Genomic DNA, 17,605 nt, shown 5'->3' on the forward strand with positions numbered 1-17,605 from the left:
CTAGAAAACAGGGGTTATATCTACCAAGAGGAGAAAAGGCGGGTACAATAATGGGCCAGCTTTCAAGAGGAGGTTGTCCTGTGAAGTACTGAAAACAACTTTTTGGTAACATGAGAACATTATTCTCTTAAGCCACCAAGTTACAATTATGCTGTTGACTACTTAAGGGATTATTAGAATCTTGGGAATCACCTGTATATCAAACTAAACAAATGGCAACATTCAACAAGGAACAGCAATCATTCAGTCATCCCCAAATGGACAACACTCAAGGCATTTCTCTTGAATATTTTTAAATTAATTTTTCTAAATTGCTAAAAAAGTATTTTGCCGTTTACCCAGGTTTTCACGTTATTTCATTTTGAACTTTAAGATAACTTTATGGAGCGGACAAGCCTGCTATTCCTCTCCCCATTTTACAAAGAAGGAAACCAAGGCTCAGGAAAGTTAAGAGATTGGCTCAAGGTCCCACAGGTAGTAAGAATAATGGCTAAATTAGTCCAGTGCTTTAGAAGACACAAAGCACTTTCAAGTACATCATATTCCATGGACCCCTCCTAACAGTCCTGAGGGGTGAGAAGGTTTTCACAGTTGCTAACATTGGTCCATATAAGACCCACATCTCAAATTCCAAATCTCACCCTCTTTCCACTTGAGTTCAAACCCAGCTCTATCAAGTACAAATCCACTGCACTTTCTTCTAAGCCATCTGCCCTTGAAGAAGATGGAGAAATAAATCTGCTTCCTCTTTAACTGGCAATTGTTGAGCCAGATGTTTTGAGAGGTTTAGCATCCTTGGGTTCTATGTTGACTCAGCTCAGCCCAGGGGATATTGGAGCAATAGTCTACCCAGTAGTCAATTTAAACTGATTTACAAATGGAAGATGCCTGGGAAACTGTAGAAGTCTTAACATGCCCTTATAGAGCACAATATTTGGCATTTTAGATCCAGTTAAGAACATCCATGGCTTAAGAACAGCTAAGTGTGTCTTGGAATGCCACCACTAAGCCCTGAACCAGACCAACATACTCGAAATGAAAAGGACTAAGGAAAGTAGTTTCAAACAACACGATACCCAAGTGGCCATCTACAAAATGCCCAGCTGTCCTGTGTACCCTAGACACTCCTTCTTTAGAGTAATCTAAATTGGGGTCCAGTGTGGGAGACAGTGTATCTACAAACAAAGCCCAAATATTATTAGTCTTAACTTGGCATTCTGTCACTTTCCTTATTTTCTCATTCAAAGTTAACCTTATTTTGGCATTGATTTTGGTGTCTAATTTCATTTTTCAAGCAAAATTTAAAGACTGTCATTTCCACACACATGCACCCCATGAGAAACAGCTCTGGTGACAACTTTTTTAATTAAAGTTCCTCATGACCAAACAATAGCGCTTCATTCATCTGAATTGAAAGACCAGGTTGTCAGAAAATCTGTAAGCTGTTTCCACAAAAATTCCCAAGTGCTATGAATAGCGCTTCTGTCCAGCTCCCTTCACAGATCTGGCTTCAGCACAAAACTTGGCTCAGTGGGTTTCATAAAGCCAGTCTTGAGCTGCCGTACATATCCAGGGGGTTTTGTGTTGACTCTGAAAATACCATGTATTTACCGTGTATTTAATCTTTTCATGCAACATGCTCATTCGCTCAGTTTCCACATTCCTGAAATATTAGAAGTTTCTTGGGTGCTCAAGGTCCGCTTTGAGACATCAAATTAGCTGATTGCTTTTTAAGTTTTGTACAAAACATTAAGAACTACTCTCCTTTCAACATTCTTACTTTCCTAAACAACGTGAAAGCTGGGTGAGAAGAGAAAAACTTAATACTGGGATGAAAAAGTCGCAAGTTTTTCTGTTTTCGTTTAAGGAATTCTTGTGTAACTATGTAAAGAATCTTTGAATTCAATGCCGAATCTCAATGTCAACAGAAATCTTGGTCCCAAGAGAATTGCTAGGGATTTAAAACAGAAAATAGCTCACATAACATGTGTAGCTGGCATAAGTTTGAGAAGCCAGCTTATTAGGGAAGCTACTCTTTGAATTGCAGCATGAAAGGCTGATCTCGTGGCTGCAGACAGTATCTCGACTCAGGGAAGGTAGAGCAGGTGCCTATGGTGATTCTCAGATTTTGCATTTTTTTTTTTTTTTTTTTTTGCAATTAAATGAGAAGTTAGGAGCCTCTTGATTGCTCACGTTTGTTTTTAGTACAGCTGCTTCCAGGAGAAGCAGGATCTTCGCCATCTGTGAATCGGCAGTGACTCCCAACTTTATGTCGTAGCATATGTTAGCAGCAGTTTTCTGTTGCTCGTGCACTTGATATGTTCCTTGAAATCCCTACTTAAAACTCACTTCTCCTGTGCTTCCGTGTGTATAAGCCCACCAGCTTGCTCCTGGGCACTATAGTGTGTCTCCATTTAACTTAGCACCTACTACACGCCTGTTCCTCTCCACGTGCTTAACAACCTTCATGGATAGGTCGTTTTTTTTAATTTATGTTATTGAAGTATAGTTGATTTACAATGTTGTGTTAATTTCTGCTGCACAGCAAAGTGATTCAGTTTTACATATATATACATTCTTTGTCATATTCTCTTCCATTATGGTTTATCACAGGATATTTTTGTTTTCTTTCTTTTAAATTTATTTATTTATTTTTGGCTGTGTTGGGTCTTTGTTGCTGCATGCGGGCTTTCTCTAGTTGTGGCGAGCGGGGGCTACTCTTTGTTGCGGTGCATGGTCTTCTTATTGTGGTGGCTTCTCTTGTTGCGGAGCACGGGCTCTAGGCACACGGGCTTCAGTAGTTGTGGCACGCGGGCTCAGTAGTTGTGGCTCACGGGCTCTAGAGCGCAGGCTCAGTAGTTGCGGCGCACAGGCTTGGTTGCTCCATGGCATGTGGGATCCTCCTGGACCAGGGCTCGAACCCATGTCCCCTGCATTGGCAGGCGGATTCTTAACCACTGCGCCACCAGGGAAGCCCCTATCACAGGATATTGAATATAGTTCCCTGTGCTATCCAGTAGGACCTTGTTGTTTATACATCCTATATAGAACAGTTTGCATCTGCTAACCCCAAACTCCCAATGCATCCTTCCCCCACCTCTCCTCACCTTTGGCAACCACACGTCTTTTCTCTGTGAGTCTGTTTCTGTTTCGTAGATAGGTTCATTTGTGTCATATTTTAGATTCCACATGTAAGTGATATCATATGGCATTTGTCTTTCTCTGTCTGATTTACTTCACTTAGTATGATAATCTCTAGGTCCAACCGTGTTGCTGCAAATGGTATTATTTCATTCCTTTTTATAGCTTAGTGGTATTCCATTGTATGTATATACCACATCTTCTTTATCTATTCATCTTTTGATGGATATTTAGGTTGTTTCCATGTTTTAGCTATTGTGAATAGTGCTGCTGTGAACATAGGGGTGCATATATCTTTTTGAGTTATAGTTTTGTCTGGGTATATGCCCAGGAGTGGGATTGCTGGATCGTATGGCAACTTTATTTTTAGTTTTTTGAGGAACCTCCATACTGTTCTCCATAGTGGCTGCACCAATTTACACTCCTTCAGGGATAAGTTTTGATGTCCCAGTTGTACAGATGAACAAAGGGAGGTTCCGAGAGATCAAAATAATTCAGCCACAGTCACAAAGCTTGTCACTGGGAGAACTGGGATTTGCCCCCAGGGCTGCCTGACCGCAGAGCCTGGCCTAGCCATTCCCAGTGTCCTGCTCCTTAGTGATGCACCATGTCTGCCTGGAGTAGGGGAAGGCCTATGAATAACGAAGAGCCTTGGCCACATGTATATAAACGTCACACGGATGATGGGTAAGGCTCATAGATTCAGCGAGACTTCCAGATCATCTAGCTCAAACTTCTACCCCAATCAACAATCCCTCCACAGTAGTCCAGTTTCCCAGCCTGTACTTGAGTTGTTTTTAAATGAAAAAAAAAAAAAAAGATGGTAAATGGCCATGGCTATGATCACATTTACGTGTAAATATTCTTCCAGTGTTTGCGTTTCTGCAGCAACGTTCTATTTGGGAGCAATTGTGCAAACAGCCACGATCAGGTTGGATCAGTGAATTCCCACCAGCAGAGCCAGGCCCACAGGAGAGACTCCGTAGTAAGGTATATTCAGGAACTGCAGTTCTTGTTGCTGTTTATATGCCTTCCTGCGACTGACAGTCTCGAAAGTGGTTTCCCAAAGGGCGGAACAGCATCCTTTTGAAACTGCACAAACAACATGAAAAACAGCACACAACTGCCAAAAGCAGAGGAATCTCTTTCAATTCCACTAGCTGAATTAATCATCTGTTTTCATTCTCCTTGCTTCCTGCTAGTCCTTGCCACATGTAAACATGATTTTTAGGGTTGTAATGAGGTATACATGCAATTTGTTATTCCACTTTGCATGCTTAACATTATATCATAAGCATTTTCTGTTGCTACACAGTCTGCCTGATTCTAAGTTTTAGTGACTGCATGATAACCCATCAAATTGACACAACGTAATTTACTTAACAACTCTTCGGTTGCTTCTAGTTGTTCATTATAAATTACTCCACAATGATCATCTTCATTTTTATTGACTTGTTATTGACTTTTATTGACTTCTCCTTCTTTTGGATTCGTTCCTTGGAGTCAAAAATCGGTATACTCTTTAAAAAATAAAGTTGATGCAAGTGGATTCTGTGTTGAATTTTATGACATACAACAGATCCAAGTCCTTAGTAGAATTCACATCAGGTGTGGTTGTTCATCCACATATTACTTAGTATTTAGGTGTCTAATCACTTCGTGTCATAAATTAATAAAATTCTGCTCTCAATGAGCGTACTTTCCAAAAGAAAGTAAAAAGGCAGGTTTTTTTAAAAGAGTTAAGCAATTTTCAACTCTTCCCCCCAAAGAAAGTTTTTTAATTTTTGTTATCTTTCCTTTTTTAAGTCAGCCACATCTACCTTTTATAGTCTTCAGGCACAGGTTTTTAAGCAGGAGAATGAGGTCACTGGATTTGTTATTCCGGCAGATCACTTTGTCCCCAACATGGGAGGTGGCCTGGACAGGGTAGAGGAATAGCAGGGGTCCAGTTAGGAGACCCCAGCAATAGTCCCAGCAGGACAGGGTGAGGCTCTGAGGTATGTAGGGCAGGTGTGATGGGGATGGTGAGAAGGGGCCAACGCAGGTGACAGAATGGTCAGAGCTTGGGCTTCCCTGGTGGCGCAGTGGTTAATAATCCGCCTGCCAGTGCAGGGGACATGGGTTCGAGCCCTGGTCCAGGAAGATCCCACATGCCGCAGAGTAACTAAACTCATGCGCCACAACTACTGAGCCTGCTCTCTAGAGCCCATGAGTCACAGCTACTGAGCCCACATGCTGCAACTACTAAAGCCCGTGTGCCTAGAGCCCATGCTCCACAACAAGAGATGCCACAGCAATGAGAAGCCCATGCACCACAACAAAGAGTAACCCCCGCTCACTACAACTATAGAAAGCCCGCTCGCAACAACGAAGACCCAACGCAGCCAAAAATATAAATAAATAAATAAAATTTAAAAAAAAAAAGTGGTCAGAGCTTGGAGGTCAATCAGGTATGCAGGTTAGGCAAGTGAACTTGTTTGCCAGGTTTTGGGAGATTTTCAGGAGAATGATCCTACCTCAGGCTTAGGTGTAGGAAAGACAGACACCTGCTAATTCAGAGTCCTTTGAGGTACCCCAAATCTGAGCTCACCTGCCCAAAATGCTGCCATAGGAGTGTCATTCGTTTAAGTTGACGTCCTCTCCATCAGCCTCCAGTTATGAGACGACCTGCTCTTGGACGAATGACACATTATGACATCATCCACAATGTGGTACTGGGGAAGGGGCACTGGGCTAGGGAGTCAGAGAACTGAGTCCTAGTCTTTGCTGCATGGCCACAGGGAGTCAATTGATCCTGCTAAGCCTCAGTTTATTTATCTGTAAAATGGGGATAATAATGACTGTGCTGCCTCTTTCACAAGCTGTGTTTGAGTATCATGTGAGCTCACGTATGTGAACTGTCTGTAAACTCTGATGTATGACACAGATGTTGGAGGGGTGAGAGGGCAGGAAGGGGAGGCAGGAAGCTGATCATGTCACAAGCTGTTGCTGAATGGTGAAGAACAGAGCCTTAAATGAGTGGGACACAGGACAGGTAAATGTTGATGAGTGTACCTGAAGGGTTGTCTTAATCTGTTCAGGCTGTCATAACAAAATACCACAGACTGGGTGGCTTAAACAACAGACACTTATTTCTCATACTTCTGGAGGCTGGGAAGTCCTAGATCAAGTTGCTGGCAGATTCTGTTCCTGGTGAGGGCCCACTTACTGCCTTGCAGATGACTGCCCTCTCACTGTGTCCTCACAAGGTGGAGAGAGTGAGCTCTGATGTCTCTTCCTCTTCTTATAAAGGCACTAATCCCATCACGGGACCCCACCCTCATGACCTCATCCAAACCAAATTACCTCTCAAAGGCCCTGCTTCCAAATACCATCCCATGGGGGCCAGAGCTTCAACATATGAATGGCAGAGCACTGGAGAATAGAGCACTAAGAGAAACAGACCTAAATGGGCGGCTGATGGGACTCTGAGCACCGGAATAAGGGGATGCTTGAGGACGGTGAGTAAGGTGTGAATCCTGGCTCTGTCACTTTCTAGAGCTGCACAACTTGGATGGGTTACTAACTTTGCCACACCTCAACCACCTCCTCTAAAATGAAGACTTAACTGTTCATCCACCAAATATTTTATTGAGTTGCTACTGTATGCCAGGAACGATTGTAGGTGCTGGGGATAAAAAGGTACACAAGACAGGCCACATCCCTGCCATTGTGAAGCATACATCCCCAAGGGATGGTAACAGTGTCCCATGGGGTTGCTCTGAAGAGTCCATGGTATAAGCTGCATGGAAGGGTGATTGTGCAGAATAAGTGCTCTAGAATTGTTAGCTGGTATTATCATCTGTTTCACCATTTCTCCTCAGGTTGGTCCTGTTAAGATATTATATGAATAGAACAAATGAATAGAAATCAGGGGCATAAACCCAGAGGTCCATTCATACATCACATCTGTTTGTATTTGCTGCCATGGATAGAACTTCCAGGGTCACCTCCACACTGCTCACTTCACTGGGTAGCCAATATCTGTGCCATTTAACCAATCTCTGGGCTCCCTTCTCCAATGAGTCCAGAAGGGCATTGCTTATTTAGGAAATGACATGTTCCGAGTTATTAATACATTCCAAATATTAAAATTTCAGTCGAAGCACTGGGAAAATCATGGCAGGCTCATAATTTAGGGAGGCCAGGTGGCTAATGAATGCTTGGTGCCCAGGAATATCTCGATTCCTCTACCCCTCTCTCCCAATTAACAAAAGCGCTGATGATCTCAGGGCTGTTTCTGGCCAGCTGGGATAAATTAGCCCACTGGCAGCTGCCCAAATGATGTATTTTAAGGGCACAGGCCATGTGGCTCTCTATTGCAAAGCAATTGGGGTCACCGTGTTTGCATATGGATTAACTTGCTGTGCAGGGATCCTACCCACTTACTGCGCCCGCTGTGGGTTGACATGCAGTAGCTATTCAGCAAGGATGCAGAAGAGGCAGACCTAATGATCCTTCAGGATGCCCCCATCTTCATTTCTCTCTATTCCCATTTTTATTACTTTCAGCAAAGAGAATTCAATTGGCTTTCCCTATCTATTTTCACAGTCCCTTTTCTTAGAAGGAATTTCCCACAATTGATGGAAAAACATATCTGGATGAGTATGGCTGGAGAACCATAGAGATCCATATGAATGGGACTTGAAAGTTACCAGCTTGGCCCATTTTCCTTAGTGATTCCAAGGCAAGGTGTGTTGAAGTTATAGTCATTTTAAATAAACTGTTGGGCTTCCCTGGTGGCGAAGTGGTTACGAGTCACGGGTTTGAGCCCTGGTCTGGGAAGATCCCACATGCCGCGGAGCAACTAAACCCGTGCACCACAACTACTGAGCCCGCGTGCTACAACTACTGAAGCCCGCGCACCTAGAGTCCGTGCTCCACAACAAGAGAAGCCACTGCAATGAGAGGACCACGCACCACAACGAAGAGTGACCCCCACTCGCTGCAACTGGAGAGGGTCCACCCGCAGCAACAAGGACCCAACACAGCCAAAAATCAATCAATCAATCAATCAATTTTTAAATAAATAAATAAACTGTTAATTGGCTGAGCTGGTCTCTGAGGGAAACCCAGGGGAAATCACGGTGAATGGGCTCAGGTGGTAATTGCTCTGTTGTGAAGAGTGTCTAGATGTTCCTGAGTATTCTGTCTCCGTTCCCCTGAGCAATTATGTGCAACACAGAGGAGATGACTGACTTACTCCCTCTTCAACATCAACAAACATCTACCAATGACCTACCATGTTCGACACACACCACTAAACATTGGAAGGGTCCAAAGTTGTACAAGACAGTCCCCAGCAACACAAGGTCGTACAGGTTAGATGCCAATTGCTCTGCTATCCTTATGACCCGTGATCATAGGTCCTGGATTTGCTAGGCTAGTTTTTTTTTTTTTTCTTGCCCCCCCAAAACAGGCTAGTTTTAATACTTCATTTTCTATGTCATTATCCCAGTAACTCATTGAAGTACTCCAATAATCAGCATCCAAAGTACATTTCTCAGGCCACCTCTCCTATCTGGAAGCAAAGCAAAAATCCTGTCAAACCATGAGTTCTGTTTTTTAGCTAAAAATGATGGTCACTGAACACACGAGTAGCTCCTACCATAAGGTGAGTGACCATTCATAATTCTACAAAGGCAATTAACAAGGAGCATGAGCCTTTGCAGCAAGGTTTCCTAAACTATGACTTGTTTTCAATGGCCCTTGCGCTGCTTCTCTTTTCATTAATTAATTAACTATGCATCTATCCAATGAATGACAGTGAATAAAACACAGTCCTGACCTCCCAGAAACTTACACCACAGTCTGGTGGGGAAAACAGACAAATAACTAGGCAAAGGGGCAACTGGAGAAATGGCCGGAGCCTCGCATGTGCTTTGAAGGAAGATGGACTTGATTCTGGGCACTGAGAGCCACTGTGGGGTCTTAAGCAGAGGTGGGAGGGGATGGGAGTTGCACTTTAGAAAAGTTGATCTCACTACAGTGCAAAGGGGTTGAAGGGGGCAAGCCTGAAGGGAGGCAGGCAGACACAGAGGACGTTCTCATGATATCCCAGGGATTATTGCCACATAAAGCTCCATCAAGGGGGATTTCAGTTCTTGAGAGTGGAAAGGTGAGATGGAGCCAACGAGCCGAGAAATAGCCACCTAGAGGGGTGCAGTGGCAGGCTACAGCTCCAATTACGTATACAGGCTCTGCATCACTACGTTCTGCACGCTTTCTATACACTCTGGCATTTAGATGAGGAGAAGGAGGCAGCTTAGGGATGAGTAGTGAAAAATCATCTGGAAATTAACCTATCTATGTGGACTGACAAAAATTTTAAAGGCTCAAAATTGGCTAAGCTAAAGGGAAAAAGTCCTGCTTTGATGACCCCAAAAGGCAGATAATAAACTAACCCTTGGTGTGTAGCAATGGAATGCACCTTTTTTTTTTTTTTTTTTTTTTTCTGGAGTGCATCTGCCATCAGTGCAATGGCTTTTTATTTTGTCAATATAAAAATGTTCCGGGCTTCCCTGGTGGCGCAGTGGTTGAGAATCTGCCTGCCAATGCAGGGGACACGGGTTCAAGCCCTGGTCTGGGAAGATCCCACATGCCGCGGAGCAACTGGGCCCGTGAGCCACAACTACTGAGCCTGCGCGTCTGGAGCCTGTGCTCCGCAACAAGAGAGGCCGCAATAATGAGAGGCCTGCGCACCGCGATGAAGAGTTGCCCCCGCTCGCTGCAACTAGAGAAAGCCCTCGCACAGAAACGAAGACCCAACACAGCCAAAAATAAATAAATAAATAAATAAATTTCTAAAAAAAAATGTTCCCTGCACTAACTCCAAACTGGCTGCACAGCAGGAAGTGGGAAAGGAAAAGCAAACAGAACCCATGAGCTAGCTCATGAGTATGGGGATATAGGCACTGGAACGATACACCAAGAATTAACTGCCTACGACGGCCATACATCAACGCCCTCTCAGTCCCCCTAGTCGTGGACATCGATGTTGCCACGGGAAAGTTATAGAGAGGTGCCAGTTGCCTGAGTAGAGTAAGTGTGTGTTAGTGACACCATGGAATCCCTTTTTTCCCAGTTTTATTGAGAAGTAATTTACATATATCAATGTGTAAGTTTAAGGCAAACAGAATGGTGGTTCAATTTACATATATTGTGAACTGATTACCACAATAGGTTCAGCCAACGTCCATCTTCTGATATGATTGCAATAAAAAGAAAAGAAAAGAAGGAAAAGAGTTTTCTCCTTGTGATGAGAATTCTTAGGCTACACTCTCTTAACAACTTTCCTATATATATACATATATATCACATAGCAGTGTTAACTATAGCCATCATATTGTAAAGACATTACCTCCCTAGTATTTATTTGTCTTTTAACTGGACGTTTGTACCCTTTGACCACCTTCCTCCAATTGCCCCTCCTCCCACACTCTGCCTCTAGTAACCACAGATCTGATTTCTTTTTCTGTGAGTTTTCTGATTTCGTTTTGTTTTTCTTTTAGATTCCACATGTAAGTGAGATCATACAGTATTTGTCTTTCTCTCTTGACTTATTTCACTTAGCATGATGCCTTCAAGGTTGATTCACATTGTCAAAAATAGAATTTCCCCATTTTTTATGGCTGAATAATATTCCGTTGTATATACATATCTCATCTTCTTTATCAATTCACCCATTGATGGACACTTAGGATGTTTCCATACCTTGGTTGTAAATAGTGCTGCAGTGAACATGGGAGTGCAGATATCTTTTTGAGTTAGTGTTTTTGTTTTCTTTTGGAATCCCCTCTTTTAACCACTTGTCCACCGTTTCCTCACCTAAATGCCAGAGTATACAGGAAGCAGTAGTGATAGAAAACCTGTATAAAAGTAGCTACAACAATAGTGCTAATATTGGAGCTCTACGCCGCTCCTCCATCCCTCTCCTGGAAAAGGGAGGTGTTCCATGCATTCCCTGGAGACCAGAAGCTGTTTCTGGTTCTCCACAGTCCATTCCAGGACTGGGTCTCACCACCCTCTTGGAACAGAGTTCTTCTTCTGAAGTTCATGCATCCATTCATGCCATCTTTTTTTTTTTTCACACCATATTATTCACTCCCTCACCTCTGGCCAAGGAGTTCCATGCAGAACATTCTCCCTCTTTCCTTAACAATTTCTGCAACTCTCTTATAGTTTTTCTTTCCATCACACCCTTATCACCCTTACTTCAACTTCAAAATCACCCTGACCTCAATATCCTCAACTCCTAGAAGCATCATCTCCAATCCCCTCTGTCCCTAAGTCCACACTTTAGACCACGTTTCTATGCAGAACCAAACCACCTCTAAGATCTCAAATTCTGTGTTCTCCCTCTCTGATTACAACCTCCATAGCTTTTTCCTCTCCCACCCCATCAGGCCACCACCATCACGCCAATCCTTCTCCAAGTTCATCAGCACCTCCCAACTTCAAGGACCTCCCTTTCCAGCCCATACCCTAGAATCACTAGACCCTGGCCTTCTGCCCTTCCCAAGACCATCTTCAATACCCAATTGTGATGGTTAATTTTTTTCAGCTTTATTGAGGTATACTTGACATATAAAATTGTAAGATATTTAAAGTGTTACATTGTGGTGATTTGATAACATATACATTGTGAAAGAATTTCTCTCCATCTAGTTTATTAACATGTTGTGATGGTTATGTGTCAATTTCACCAGACTAAAGGATGCTTAGATGGCTGGTAAAACATTTCTAGGTATCTGTGAGGCATTTCCAGAAAAAACTAGCATTTGAATCAGTAGACTCAGTAAAGAAAATCTGCCCTTACCAATACGGGTGGGCATCTTCCAGTCTGTTGAGGGTCTGAATAGAACAAAAGGGTGAAGTCACTCTCTCTGCTTGAGCTGGGGCACCCATCTCCTGCCCTCAGACATCTGCACTCATTCTCTGGTCTTCAGGACTCTAACTGAGAATTAACAGCACCTGCTTTCCAGGGCCTCCAGTTTTTAGATGGAAGATCATGGGACTTCCCAGACTCCATAATCATGTGAACCAATCCCCTGTAATAAATACCTTTCTATTTATCTATATACACCCTATTGGTTCTGTGTCTCTGGAGAACCCTGACCAATATACCCATCACTCCCAACATCATCCAGCGCCCTCTACCCTGCTCCTAGTTTGTTCCGAGCTGATGGAGTCCTGGCACCTTTCTGTTCTCCAGCTCCAAATGGTCACAACTTCCGTAAACTCCATATTGTGTGTCTCATACAACTGCTATCAACTTCTCCCACACTTCAGAAGCCCTGCTCGGTCTCCCAGCCTCTCTGTCTCAGCAGGTGGCCCTCTCTGCCTCTTCCCTGACACTATCAAGTACAAGCTCTCCACCTGAATTTTTATAGCTCTTACACTTAACGTGTCCAAAATTCAGCCAGCGCTCCCTCCATCTACCCAGTTATTTGTGCTCCAAATGTAGGGGTCATCTTGACATCTGCCTCTGCCCCATACCTCACACTCAATCAACCTTCAGAGCTTGTTAATTCTTCCTCCAAAAGAAATCTCCAATCCATTCATTCCTTCCCATCTCCATCGTTTGTGATTCTCCTGGTCCTAACCACCATCATCTCTCTTGTTTGGACTGCTAAGGAACCTCCTAAAATATCTACCCCTTTCACTCTTTTATTTATTTATTTTTTTAAATTGAGGCAATCACCCAAGATCTGTAGGCAAAGTTGGAGCTTTGCCTGAATGATTCAGACAGCTGCCTTCATTTTTTTTTTTTTTTTTTTTTTAATTTATAGCTGTGTTGGGTCTTCATTTCTGTGCAAGGGCTTTCTCTAGTTGCGGCAAGTGGGGGCCACTCTTCATCGCGGTGTGCGGGCCTCTCATTATCGCGGCCTCTCTTGTTGCGGAGCACAGGCTCCAGACGCACAGGCTCAGTAATTGTGGCTCATGGGCCTAGTTGCTCTGCGGCATGTGGGATCTTCCCAGTCCAGGGCTCGAACCCGTGTCCCCTGCATTGGCAGGCAGATTCTCAACCACTGCACCACCAGGGAAGCCCTACCCCTTTCACGCTTGCCTCCCTCCAATTTAGCCATTCTAGCCCACGGAGGTCAAAATGATGTTTCTATTATTTTATTTTATTTCATTTCATTTCATTTCATTTTTTGCAAGTAGTAATGTTTTATTTCTATGACTATCTGTAAGGAAAAATGTAGACTTATAGAAGGTCACAAATTGAGACGCCTTTCAGACTGTTCTTTCATCTTAAAGATGAGAAAAAAAGCACCGAAGAAGTGAAATACCTTACCCAAGGCCACACAGCAAGTATATGACAAGTTTAGGAAAGAAAAGAGGGTTTTCAATTCCAAGTGTAGCACTGTTCTATAGTCTGGTAAAGTATTTCCCTATATATAGCCAAAGATCTAGGCTACCGGGAAAAGGTGTCTGAAGAGATATAAAATCATTATAATAGAAAATGTTCAGGTAAAAAAATTATCATGAGTTTGTGTGGGTTGTAATAAAAATGATGTCTTTAAAATGCAAACCTGATCATGCCATTCCACTGTTTCAAACCTCTTATGACCTCCCAATCCCAAGAGAAAAAAATTCAAAACCCTCAACGTGGCTTTGTCTGCTGAGATAACTGCCTCTCTCTGTAGCCTCATCTCCTGCCATTCTTTCTCTCATTCTCTACAATCCAGCCTCTCTTTTTTTCAAATGCCAAATTCTTTACCACCTCAAGGCCTTTGAACCCACTGTCTCTCCACACTTCCCACACCCCTGCACCCACCTCCACCTGCAAAATTCTTACTCTTCTTTCAGTCCTCAGCTTAAATGTCACTTCCTCAGGGTCTCCTCCCTCCCCTGCCCAACGTAGAGTAGATGTTATGTTATCCTGGGGTACCTGTACTTTTCCCTCTTATTGTTTATCACAAAGGCGGGGACACCTTTATTTGGCGATTACCTGGCTAATGACTGTCTTTTCCACTCCACTATAAGCAACCCAAGATCAGGGACCATGTCTCATTCGCTCATTGCTGTGTCCCCAGACCTGGCACAGTGCCTGGCACAAGGGCAGAGTCGGGTCCTGACCCCCAGGAAATGAGCCCGTGGATTAGGTACAGCAGGGAGATGAGCAGAGGGGAGCAAGCCTGTGAAATGGGGATCCCTTCATCCCCTTCTCCCAGACCTCCCTCCGTGCTCTTGCTTCTACTATCTTTTCATCACTCTTAATGATCATTGTATATACGTATCACCTTAAAATTGTTGAAAATATACCACTTTGCGAGAATGTGCTCAGAGGATGTAAGTGGTCTCCCTGCCCAAGCCCCACCGCCATCCCTCGAGCCCCAGTCAGCTGCTTTCTGTGTTGTAACTGAAACAGGCATCATTTGCTGTATGAACGAGGCAGAGTCCCGCATCCCCAGCCCCACTCCTCACCCTCTCCTCAATGTCCCTCTCCTCAGCATCCATATCCCCAAAGCATCCGTATTGTCACTTACTCCCCCAGAACCTCTCTCCTTCTCAGAGTTAATCTTCTCGCTTGCTTTGGCTCCATCCCCTCCTTTCCCATCCCCCTTCAGCCTTCAAACATCTTTCCAGCCTGGAAGGGTTGGGGAGAACTTCCCTGATCCTCCAACTCCCTTGATCTGTCCTCCTTACTTTCTTCTCCCCTTAAAGCCAAAGTTCTCGAAAGAATTGCCTCCATTTGCAGCATTCACTTCCTCCCCACCCACTCACTGCTATTTATTGTTTTATTCACTCATTTTTTTGAATAGTTAATAGATGTTCACAAACAGAATTCAGAACGTTCCAAAAGGTACACACAGTGATGCACCTTCCTCCCATTGGTGTCGCCAAGCCCCACGGTTCTCCTCAGAGGCAAACCCTGCTGTCAACATCCTGTGTGTCTTTCCAGAGAACATATGCATATACATATTCTTGTTTGTTTGTTTGTTTGTTTGTTTTTGGTCACGCACAGCTTGTGGGATCTTAGTTCCCTGACCATGGATCGAACCCGGGCCCTCGGCAGTGAAAGCGCAGAGTCCTAACCACTGGACCGTCAGGGAATCCCCTTGTTTGTATCTTTTATACAAATGGAGGCATTTATGAACATTTTCTACCCTTTCCTTTTTTCACTTAAAGTATGTTCTTGGATCAGTATATTCAAAGCTGCTTCATCCTTTTAAATGCCTGCCAAGATCCCTCTGTGAGGCTGCACCATAAATTCTCTGCTGTGGACACTGAAAACGTTTCTAGTTCTTTGTTCTAACAAACATGCTACAAGGAGTATCCTTGCATGTAGAGGACTTTTCCAGCCTTGTGAGCGCATCTGTGGGATAAATCCACAGAAATGAAATTATGCTTTGCATTTTGGAATTAAATTTTCTCCGTAAAAGTTGTACCAATTCACCCACCCACAGCAACAAGACCTCATTTCCCCTCATACTCTCTAACAGATTGTTTTAACAAGGGTTTTTATTTTTGCTAGTCTGATAGGTGAAAAAGAATACTATTCATTTGCATGCCTTTTTATAAATGTAGTCAAGCATTTTTCTTTTGTTGAAGAGCCATTTGAATTTCCCCTTCTGTGGAGTCTCTGTTCCTATCCTTTTATCTTTTGGTGGTCTTTTTATGATTCCGAGGAGCTCTCTATTTAAGAAAACGAGCTCCTTGTCTGTGGTATGAGTTGCAAATATTTTTAGTCACTCTATGATGCTTTGCAGCATGTCTTCTGTGCCCAATAAATAAAACAACTGGAACTGCTGTCTCTTTGGTTCCCGTGCCCTCCTAACTGGGAAATCCAATGGCCTTTCTGAATATTCCTTCCTGCTTCCGTGATTTCAGCATCTGACTCTGCGAACCCATCCTTCCCAAACTCTCCTTTTCTTCCTGCATCACTACTTTATCCTGGATCTTCTCCCAATTTTCTGACGGTGACTACTCTTATTCCTTCTGAAATCCCCATTACAAGTGCCCCTGGGAGAGGAGGTCTTGAACTCTGCAGCAGTGCCCTGGGGCTGAGCCTCTGCAAACTGTAAGGGGGTTTTTCAGCCCCTTACGTCTAGTGGGAGGTGCAGCCAGTGGTGCCTTGTCTGAATCCAAGGCAGGTTTAGGACGTTCCCGGCCTCTTCTTTTCCATTCCCCACAGCAAGCTCAACAAGTCTGAAATTAGTCTTACCATATCCGCGCTCTCACAACTGCTCCTCCCAACTTCCTCATTTCCCTTGGGCTCCCACCACTCTCCCAGTCTCCCTAGGCCTGAAGCCTCAGTCTCCCCAGCCCAGCACTGGCAGAGACCTACAGACTCTTCTGTGCAAGTCTCTTCCATTCCTCCGCTCCTTCCCGGCTCCGCTGTCATCATACTTGTCACCACGCGCTCCCTCTCATCAGCATCCCCTCAAGACCCAACACTTCCTCCTACCGCAGTACTGTCCACCCAACCTCCCCCTGCTCAGGAAACCGCAGGTCCTCCCCTGCACCGTCCCCTACCCCGCTGACTCCCCAGCAAAGGACTCTGCACCAAGCTAGAACCCAATTAATGCAGCCTGGATCCAAATGAGGTACTACATAGTCCTAGTACTGGCAGATGGCATTTCCAAAGTGAACAAGCTCTCTCCTGTTCTGCTTTAAAAATATATACTATATACTATATCTATATCTATCTATCTCTCTATATAGTATAAAATACATACTATATATGTACATATATACTTAGCTATTCCTTTGGACATATCAGTGTGTTTGGTGTATGTGTGTTGCCATTGTTGTTTTTGTCTCCTTGTTTAACTTAGTCAATCAACCAGAAGGTACTCTTATTCTGGTCTCGCCAGCTCCTTCCCTCCAGCCCCTTTGCTTGGCTTTCAGTTTTGCTGCAGCTGTACCCTCCTGCTAAGGCTCCTAGAGAAACCAGTGACAAGGGCCCATCTCTAAGACCCTGATCCACGCTCCTGTCCCAGGGCCATCCAGCAGTGCCAGGCCAGCATAAACCCTGGCAAACTTTGGCCAGTGTCCCCGGTTCCACCTTCACGGCCCTGCTCTCCTCTGCGTCGTGTTCCACCAGCACCACCGCCCAACACACACATCGGAGGACACTGCAGGAAATGGGCCTCCAGCCAAGCGTCACGGCAGAGCCCTCTGACAACCTAAGACATCCTTGGATGGTGGGAGGAGTGCCGGCGACTTAGCATTTCTTGGGGTCAGCATCCCCAGTCTACTCACTCAGCCCACCCACCATGACACACTCAGGTTTACCAGGATGTTTGGGGGGCGGTGCGGGAGTGGAGTGGTGGGGGCAGTAGACGGGAGAGAGTGAGAAGAGGGGCATCTGGAAGGCAGGATGAGCTCACTGCTGCTCCAGGCGGGAGTAGGAAGGGAGGAGAAAGGTGAGGCGCTGGGAGGGGTGGGGAGCGCTGGGCTGGCCCAGGCGGGA

This window comes from Balaenoptera acutorostrata, chromosome 18, assembly GCF_949987535.1.
Source record: "Balaenoptera acutorostrata chromosome 18, mBalAcu1.1, whole genome shotgun sequence".
Lineage (NCBI taxonomy): Eukaryota > Metazoa > Chordata > Mammalia > Artiodactyla > Balaenopteridae > Balaenoptera > Balaenoptera acutorostrata.